General features: G+C 43.6%; 1 protein-coding gene across 1 annotated transcript in view; it reads right to left on the bottom strand.

The window, feature by feature from the left end:
• LOC144685528 (NAD(P) transhydrogenase, mitochondrial-like) overlaps window positions 1-1,047 on the bottom strand; it is a 186,289-nt gene extending 185,242 nt beyond the window's left edge. Inside the window, exon 1 of the mRNA XM_078550138.1 lies at window positions 963-1,047. The gene's annotated coding sequence lies outside the window, so the exon portion shown is untranslated. The remainder of the gene's footprint in view (window positions 1-962) is intronic.
• Between the last annotated feature and the right edge of the window lie 6,638 nt (window positions 1,048-7,685).

Here is a 7,685-nt window from a genome sequence, read left to right on the forward strand (position 1 = left end):
CCACTAGGAGCATTAGGGCAGGCAAAGGAACATTATAGACAGACACTTAAGGGGATGTACAAGTTTGCCTACAATACTTAATAATTTCATTGATAAATTTGGTTTGGAATGTTTATTTTCTGGTGGACTTTATGTTTCAGTTGTGGTCAAGAGGACGCTGTGATAATTAGTGACGGAAGGGATTACTTAGAAGGTTTGGGACTGTCCGTCAATGAGGAATTTGGGATTGCTCGCATCCCACTCAGCTGAGTTATTCATAGACAGCTGGGCCAGAAAGATTGCTTCATCCCTTCCTCCACTTTCTCCCCGTGCTATGTAATTGTGGCGCTCGAATGAGTCCAATTCCTCACCCACTGGAACTCTGCCCAGATCCCGGAGGAGGGAAAGGGTCATTCCAACAACTAAACATGCTGCGTGGCTAAAGGTGTGGTCAATGACTGAGTCCAATTCTGTTCCTCCATTAACAACATTTCACCCAAATTACCTGTGACGGCAACACATTGCTTTTTTTTCCAATCTCCTTTATTTAAAACCAATCACTGGTCGTTGTCTCATTAAAACACCGGCATTTATTGTTTTCCAGAACTAGATGACGATATTGTTGATTTCAACTTACACATTCTGTAAGTATTTAGGGATTGGTAATAATTGCAAAGATAAGATCGAAACCTTGGACTTATTGAGAGTTTAGTTAGTGCAGTTTCATAGGCAGCGAATTTATAAATTCATTGCAATAATGAAGCACCAACTCAATTTGTTTTAACGCTAAATTAAATCGACAAGTTCGTATTATATTAAATCTGGATGTAGGCTATGGGAATGTATTTTCGGGTGATCTGATCAGCAGCAATGTGCTTTCCTGGCATCATGACAACAAATGATACAACATGGCAAAGAATCCAAAAAATCATAAATCTGTTGGGAAAAAAAATCCCTCAGCGTTCCTGCCAAGTTACACTGACCTTTGGAAGCCTGGTAGATCACTCACACCCTCAGATTGTCACTCAACTTTATTACAGGAAAAGAAACTATCCACAGCAAGGTCAATTTGCCATGTGATATCCCAAGTGCAAGGATTTATCCCGCCCACTTAAAAAAAAAACAAAAGTGTAAAAGTTTATGCGACCATTTCTGGGAGGAAAACATTAGTAAACGGAGATGTTTCTGGAAATAATCATTTTTAAGATACATATAAATATTTATTTTAAATGCACAGGGTTTTTAATAGGAGTAAGTTCAGGTGTGTTTGTATGTGGCGCTGGACTGCCAGGTTCTGGGAAGATTAGGAGGGGCCGAGCGAGAGCAAGGGACCCTGGAGCTGTGGGGCGATGCAGCTAATTAGTGACGCTCGCCACACTTCAATCTGGGTACAGATTCTTCCCTATGATACACTGGCTCAGATTTTGTGGTTGTCACCATTTGCTGTCATTTCTGCTCTAGCAGCAACTTCTGGGGTCCGCACATGCCCAGTTAAACACAGACATTCGGAATACTGTCAGTGATTCTACTCTGCCCCCGAGGGTGCGTTGAAGTCGCCCAGACTGCAATCAAGTAGAAGCCATTTATCTAAACTTGCCCTTTATTTATTAGTCTGTGTAAAAAAACCTTCGTAAGAGCCATAGCTTGTATAACTAAGTTTTTAACAACGTACTAAGTTAAAAATTCTTTCTGAACAGCCTCACTACCCCTGAAAAACTATTTTATATTTGTGGGAATTCATATTTCTCCATTACAATTACATTCATTTTAAATTTCAACTTTAATTCCATGTCTATATCTCAATTATTTATTTCACCCTTTAAAATTTTAAATAGATGGGAAAAGTTCAATGCATTTTACTTCCTGGTTTGCTGTCTGTGGGAATACTTCACTGTGGCTGCTTACCCTGCTCGGCAATGCCACTGTTGCTGGACACCTGGAGATCTCCTGGATTTGGCATCAGATTCAAACAGAGATCACTAGGTCTTAGAGGGCAGCTTTCTTTCAGGTCAGAGGTGAACACTGTCACTTCACTGCTGACTGCAAAATGCAGGCCATAAAATGCCAATACCTCGTTCAATGTCTGTTGACACCAGTGTGGGCCAATGAGTTGAAGGTGGGATGTAACATACCAAAGTCCATATTCTCCATAAACAGTGATGGCTTGTGCAAGTGGAATATAGCTGAGGAGAGGATGTGTTTTTTTAATGAAGTGCTAATTGCCCTCCAGGCCAAACTCTGCCAACACCTCAATTAACATCCTCAGTGGAAACTCAGAGGAATATTACAATAATAAAGAAAGAAGTAAAGAAAATACAAGAGAAACTAGCTAAATTTGAGGAGGATGATTAGGCCCGGTACCCAAGATAGATTGCACCCATATACTGTGTGCCCACAGCCCCCAAGTATATTTCAGGGAAATACACATCATGCTCAAGTGAGGGAGGACAAAGTGGCTGCAAATGTTTATTACAGAGCATTATTACAGGACTGTACCATTCTTCCAGGAATGAGCAGGCACACAGGGATTGTGCCTTTTGTAGGATGCCTCTTTTTCTTTATCCTTTCATGGGATGTGGGCATTGTTGGCTAGGCCAGCATTTTTATTGCTCAATCCTAATTGCCCTTGAGAAGATGGTGGTGAGCTGCCTTCTTGAATTACTACAGTCCATGTGGTGTTGGTACCACCACAGTGCTGTTAGATAGAGACTTCCAGGATTTTAACCAAGCGACAGTGAAGGAACAGTTCCAAGTCAGGATGCTGTGTGGCTTTTAGGGGGTGGTGTTCCCTTGCATCTGCTGCCCATGTCCTTCTAGGTGTTAGAGGTCATGGGTTTGGAAGATGCTGTGGAAGGAACCTTGGTGAGGCGCTGCAATGCATCTTTAATATGGTACACACTGCTGCCACTGTGTTGATGGTGGAGGAAGTGGAGGTTGAAGGTGATGGATGGAGTGCCAATCAAGCAGGCTGCTTTGTCCTGGATGGTGTCAAGCTTCCTGAGTATTGTTGGAGCTGCACTCATCCAGGCAAGTGGAGAATTCCGTCATGCTCCTGACTTGTGCCTTGTAGATGGTGGACAAGCTTTGGGGAGTCAGGAGTTGAGCAGAATTCCCAGCCCCTGACTTTCTCTTGTAACCACACTATTTATATAGCTGGTCCAGTCCAGTTTCTGGTCAATGGTAACCCCCAGGATGTTGATAGTGGGGGATTCAGCGAGGATAATGACATTAAATGTCAAGGGGAGATGGTTAGATTCTCTCTTGTTGAAGATGGTCATTGCCTGGCACTTGTATGGCGTGTATGTTACTTGCCACTTAGCAATCCAAGCTTGAATGTTGTCCAGGTCTTGCTCCATAAGAGCATGGGGTGCTACATTATCTGAGGAGTCACGAATGGTGCTGAACATTGTGCAATCATCAGCGAACATCCCCACTTTTCACCTTATGATGGAAGGAAGGTCATTGATGAAGCAGCTGAAGATGGTTGGGCCTGAGGCACTACCCTGAAGAACTCCTGCAGTTATGTCCTGGGACTGAGATGCTTGACCTCCAACAACCACAACCATCTTCCTTTGTGCTAAGTGTGACTCCAACCAGTGGAGAGTTTTCCCCCTGATTCTCATTGACTCCAGTTTTGCTAAGGCTCCTTGATGCTGCACTCTGTCAAATGCTGCCTTGATGTCGAGGACAGTCACTCTCACCTCACTCTTGAGTTCAGCTTTTTTGCCCATGTTTGGACTAAGCCTATAATGAGGTCAGGAGCTGAGTGGCCCTGGCGGAACCCAAACTGAGTGTCAGTGAGCAGGTTATTGCTGAACAAGTGCTGCTTGATAGCACTGTCGATAACCCCTTTCAGCATTTTGCTGATGATCGAGAGTACACCGATGGGGGGTTATTGGCTGGGTTGGATTTGTCCTGCTTTTTGGGGACAGAACATATCTTGGTAATTTTCCATATTCCAGATGCCAGTGTTGTGGCTGTACTGGAACAGCTTGGCTAAGGGTGCAACTAGTTTTGGAGCACAAGTCTTCAGTACTATTGCTGGAATGTTGTCAGGGCCCATAGCCTTTGCAGTATCCAGTGCCTTCAGCCATTCCTTGATATCACATGGAGTGAATCGAACTGGCTGAAGGCTTGCATCTGTGATGCTGGGAACCTCTGGAGGAGGCCGGGATGGATCATCCACACAACACTTCTGGCTGAAGATTGTTGCAAATGCTTCAGTCTTGTCTTTTGCATTGATGTTCTGGGCTCCCCCTTCATTGAGGATGGGGATATTTTTGGAGCATCCTCTTCCAATTAGTTGTTTAATAGTCCACTGCCATTCTTGACTGGATGTGGCAGTACTGCAGAGCTTAGAAATGATCTGTTGGCTGTGGTATCACTTAGCTCTGTCTACCACATGGCTGCTTTTGCTGTTTAGCATGCCAATAATACTGCTGTAGCTTCACCAGATTGACACCATTTTTTTTTAGGTATGCCTGGTGCTGCTCCTGGCATGCCCTCCTGCATTCTTCATTGAACTGGGGTTGATCCCCTGACTTGATTGTAGTGGGGGATTTGCTGGGCCATGAGCTTACAGATTGTGGTTGTATACAATTCTGCTGCTGCTGATGGCACACAGCACCTCATGGATGCCCAGTTTTGAGGTGCTAGATCTGTTCAAAATCTATCCCATTTAGCATGGTAATAGTGACATGCAATATGATGGAGAGATCCTCAATGTGAAGGTGGGACTTTGTCTTCACAAGGATTATGTGGTGGTCACTCCTACCAACACTGTCATGGACAGATGCATCTGCAGCTGGCAGGTTGGTGAGGATGAGGTCAAGTATGTTTTTCCCTCTTGCTGGTTCCTTCACCACCTGCAGCAGGCGCAATCTAGCAACTATGCCGTTTAGGGCTCGTCCAGCTCATGGTGATGGTGCCACTCTTGGTGATGACCATTGAAGTCCCTCACGCAGATTACATTCTCTGCCCTTGCCACCTTCAGTGCTTCTTCCACATGGTGTTCAATATAGAGGAGCATTGATTCATCAGTTGAGGGAGGGCAGTAGGTGGTAATCAATAGGTTTCCTTGCCCATGTTTGACTTGATGCCATGAGACTTCATGGGGTCCAGAGTCAATGCTAGGAACTCTCAGGGCAACTCCCTCCCCAGAGTATGTCACTGTGCTGCCACCTCTGGTGGGTCTGTCCTGCCCATGGGACAGGGCATACCCAGGGATGGTGAAGGTGGTGTTTAGGGCATTATGTGTAAGATATGATTCTGTGAGCATGGTTATGTCAGGCTGCTGCATGACTAGTCTGTGGGATAGCTCTCCTAATTTAGGCACATGTCCCCAGATGTTCAGAGGGAGGACTTTGCAGGGTCAACAGAGCCAGGTTTGCCATTGTCATTTCCGGTGCTCCGGTCCATGCCAGGTTGTCTGTCTGGTTTCATTCCTTTTTGTAGACTTTCTAGCAGTTTAATATAATTAAGTGGCTTGCTGGGCCATTTCAGAGGGCATTTAAGAGTCAACCACATTGCTGTGGGTCTGGAGTCACATGTAGGCCAGACTGGGTAAAGACGGCAGATTTATGATCACTATCACTGAGACTAGCTTTTTAATTCCATATTTATTAACTGAATTTAACTTCCACCAACTGACATGGTGGGATTCAAACCCATGTCCCCGGAGTATTATCCTGGGTCTCTGGATTACTAGTCCGCTACATTAGCACTACACTGCCTCCCCTACAAAAATAATGATTGAAATGCTGGATTTTTTAGTGTAAAGAATTAATGTGACTATGTAAATGAGGCAGCTCACATGATCTTTGGGAAGTGATGTAAGATCACATGGCCATCATGATTGGGTTTTCTGTTTCAGCCTCGTGACAAAGACGAAGTCTCATTCTGGATGTAGTTACTATGTTTTGAATAAAGTTGATGTTAAACCCTACCTCAAAAGACTCCAACAATAGTTGTTAACAATACCTTGAACACAAGAACATTAGATGGTGGCAGCAGGAAAATGAATAGTGACTGACCGACTAGCACATGGACAAGCAGCATATTAAAAATAAAAGGAACTGACTGGAGAATTCATTGCCATTACCAGATTGCATTGAGGAAGTTGCAGGTCCAAATCAAGCTGAAGCGGTGTTGAAGATTTGCAAGGTAGCGCACTGCATTGGGATTCACTACAAAGCCGAGCAAGGAGCAGGTCAATGCATTTCTGTACGCAATGGGTATTGTGTAGACGATCTCCTAGTCAGACAAGGGATGGCGAAGTAATGAAAGCTTTCAATGCCTCCTTGAGTCTCAGGAAAAATACCATTGTTGAGTGGGTAATGTTTAATAAGCGCACTCAGCGACAGGGCTTACTAGACTAACATCAAGAACGGGAGGGTTGTCTTATGAGGAAAGGTTGGACCAGCGAGGCTTGTTTCCACTGAAGTTTAAAAGGTCAAGAGGCGATTTGATTGAAACATATAAGATCCTGAGAGGTCTTGACAGGGTGGACGTGGAGAGGATGTTTCCTCTTGTGGGAGGATCTAGAACTAGGGGTCACTGTTTAAAAATAAGGGGTCGTCCATTTAAGACAGAGATGAGAAGAAAGATTTTTCCCTTAGAGGGTTGAGAGTCTTTGGAACTCTCTTCCTCAAAAAGTAGTGAAAGCAGAGTCTTTGAATATTTTTAAGGCAGAGGTAGATAGATTCTTGATAAGCAAGGGGGTGAAAGGTTATCAGGGGTAGGCGGGAGGTTACAATCAGATCATCCATGATTTTATTGAATGGCAGAGCGGGCTCAAGGGGCAAGTGACCTACCCCTGCTCCTAATTTATTTGTTCATATGTTTGTTGATTTGTTTATTAATGACCCATAATGACTGGTAGAAAACTGCAAGTGTGGCATCTGTCACAGCCACATAAAAGGTGTTTCCTCAAAGTGGTCTGTGAGCTAAGAATTTGTATGTAGCCCCCTTTTAATTTGGCTGGTTCAATTTAAAAATAACCCAGCAGACAAGCTTTAGTCTTAATAGATAACGGTTATTTATTATAAACCTATTACTTAAAGCTACTTAAGAAATAAGTGATAAAGTTACTAACAAACAGATACAAAGATTAAGTATCTTTTTCTGCTTTTAAAGATGAGATTTCAAATCAGTCTTTTTGAGATATCATTGAGGGCCCGCTGTTTGAGTTCCTTCTTTCCAAAGTCAATGGATTGAAATTTGTGGTTCAGTTTAGCTGCTGCAATGGCTTCTGCAGTCAAGTAGTCAGTCAGTGTTTGCCTTTTTCAGTTGGGGTCAGCAGGTCAAGCAGATTTTGGGAGAGAGGTTTCTTGTTCGTCACTCGTTCTGCAGTTACAACACGATTGCCTGGACTCTTTCGGCAGAACAGCAGCTGATTTTTAAATCCATTACTCTTTGACTGTTGGTGGCAGAGAGAAAACCTCTCTGATGTCTCTCAGAGCTCTTCTTAGGGGTTCCTGGCTGTTTCAGCTGAGAGCTATGTGTTGCTATTGTCTCTCATGCTGCCAATCAAGATGGCATCTAACAGCCATCTTCATAGTTCAAAAAACACAAAAATGGCTGCTACATTAATTTCCGGGAGTCATTATTTCATCAAGCAAAGAAGTTAATTACATTGTGGTCCTTTGAAGTCCCTTCTGGTCTCCTATTCTTTCAGAAGCCAAGGGGTTTTCACACATTTTTAGAAG

The sequence above is a fragment of the Cetorhinus maximus genome, chromosome 1, assembly GCF_964194155.1.
Source record: "Cetorhinus maximus chromosome 1, sCetMax3.hap1.1, whole genome shotgun sequence".
Lineage (NCBI taxonomy): Eukaryota > Metazoa > Chordata > Chondrichthyes > Lamniformes > Cetorhinidae > Cetorhinus > Cetorhinus maximus.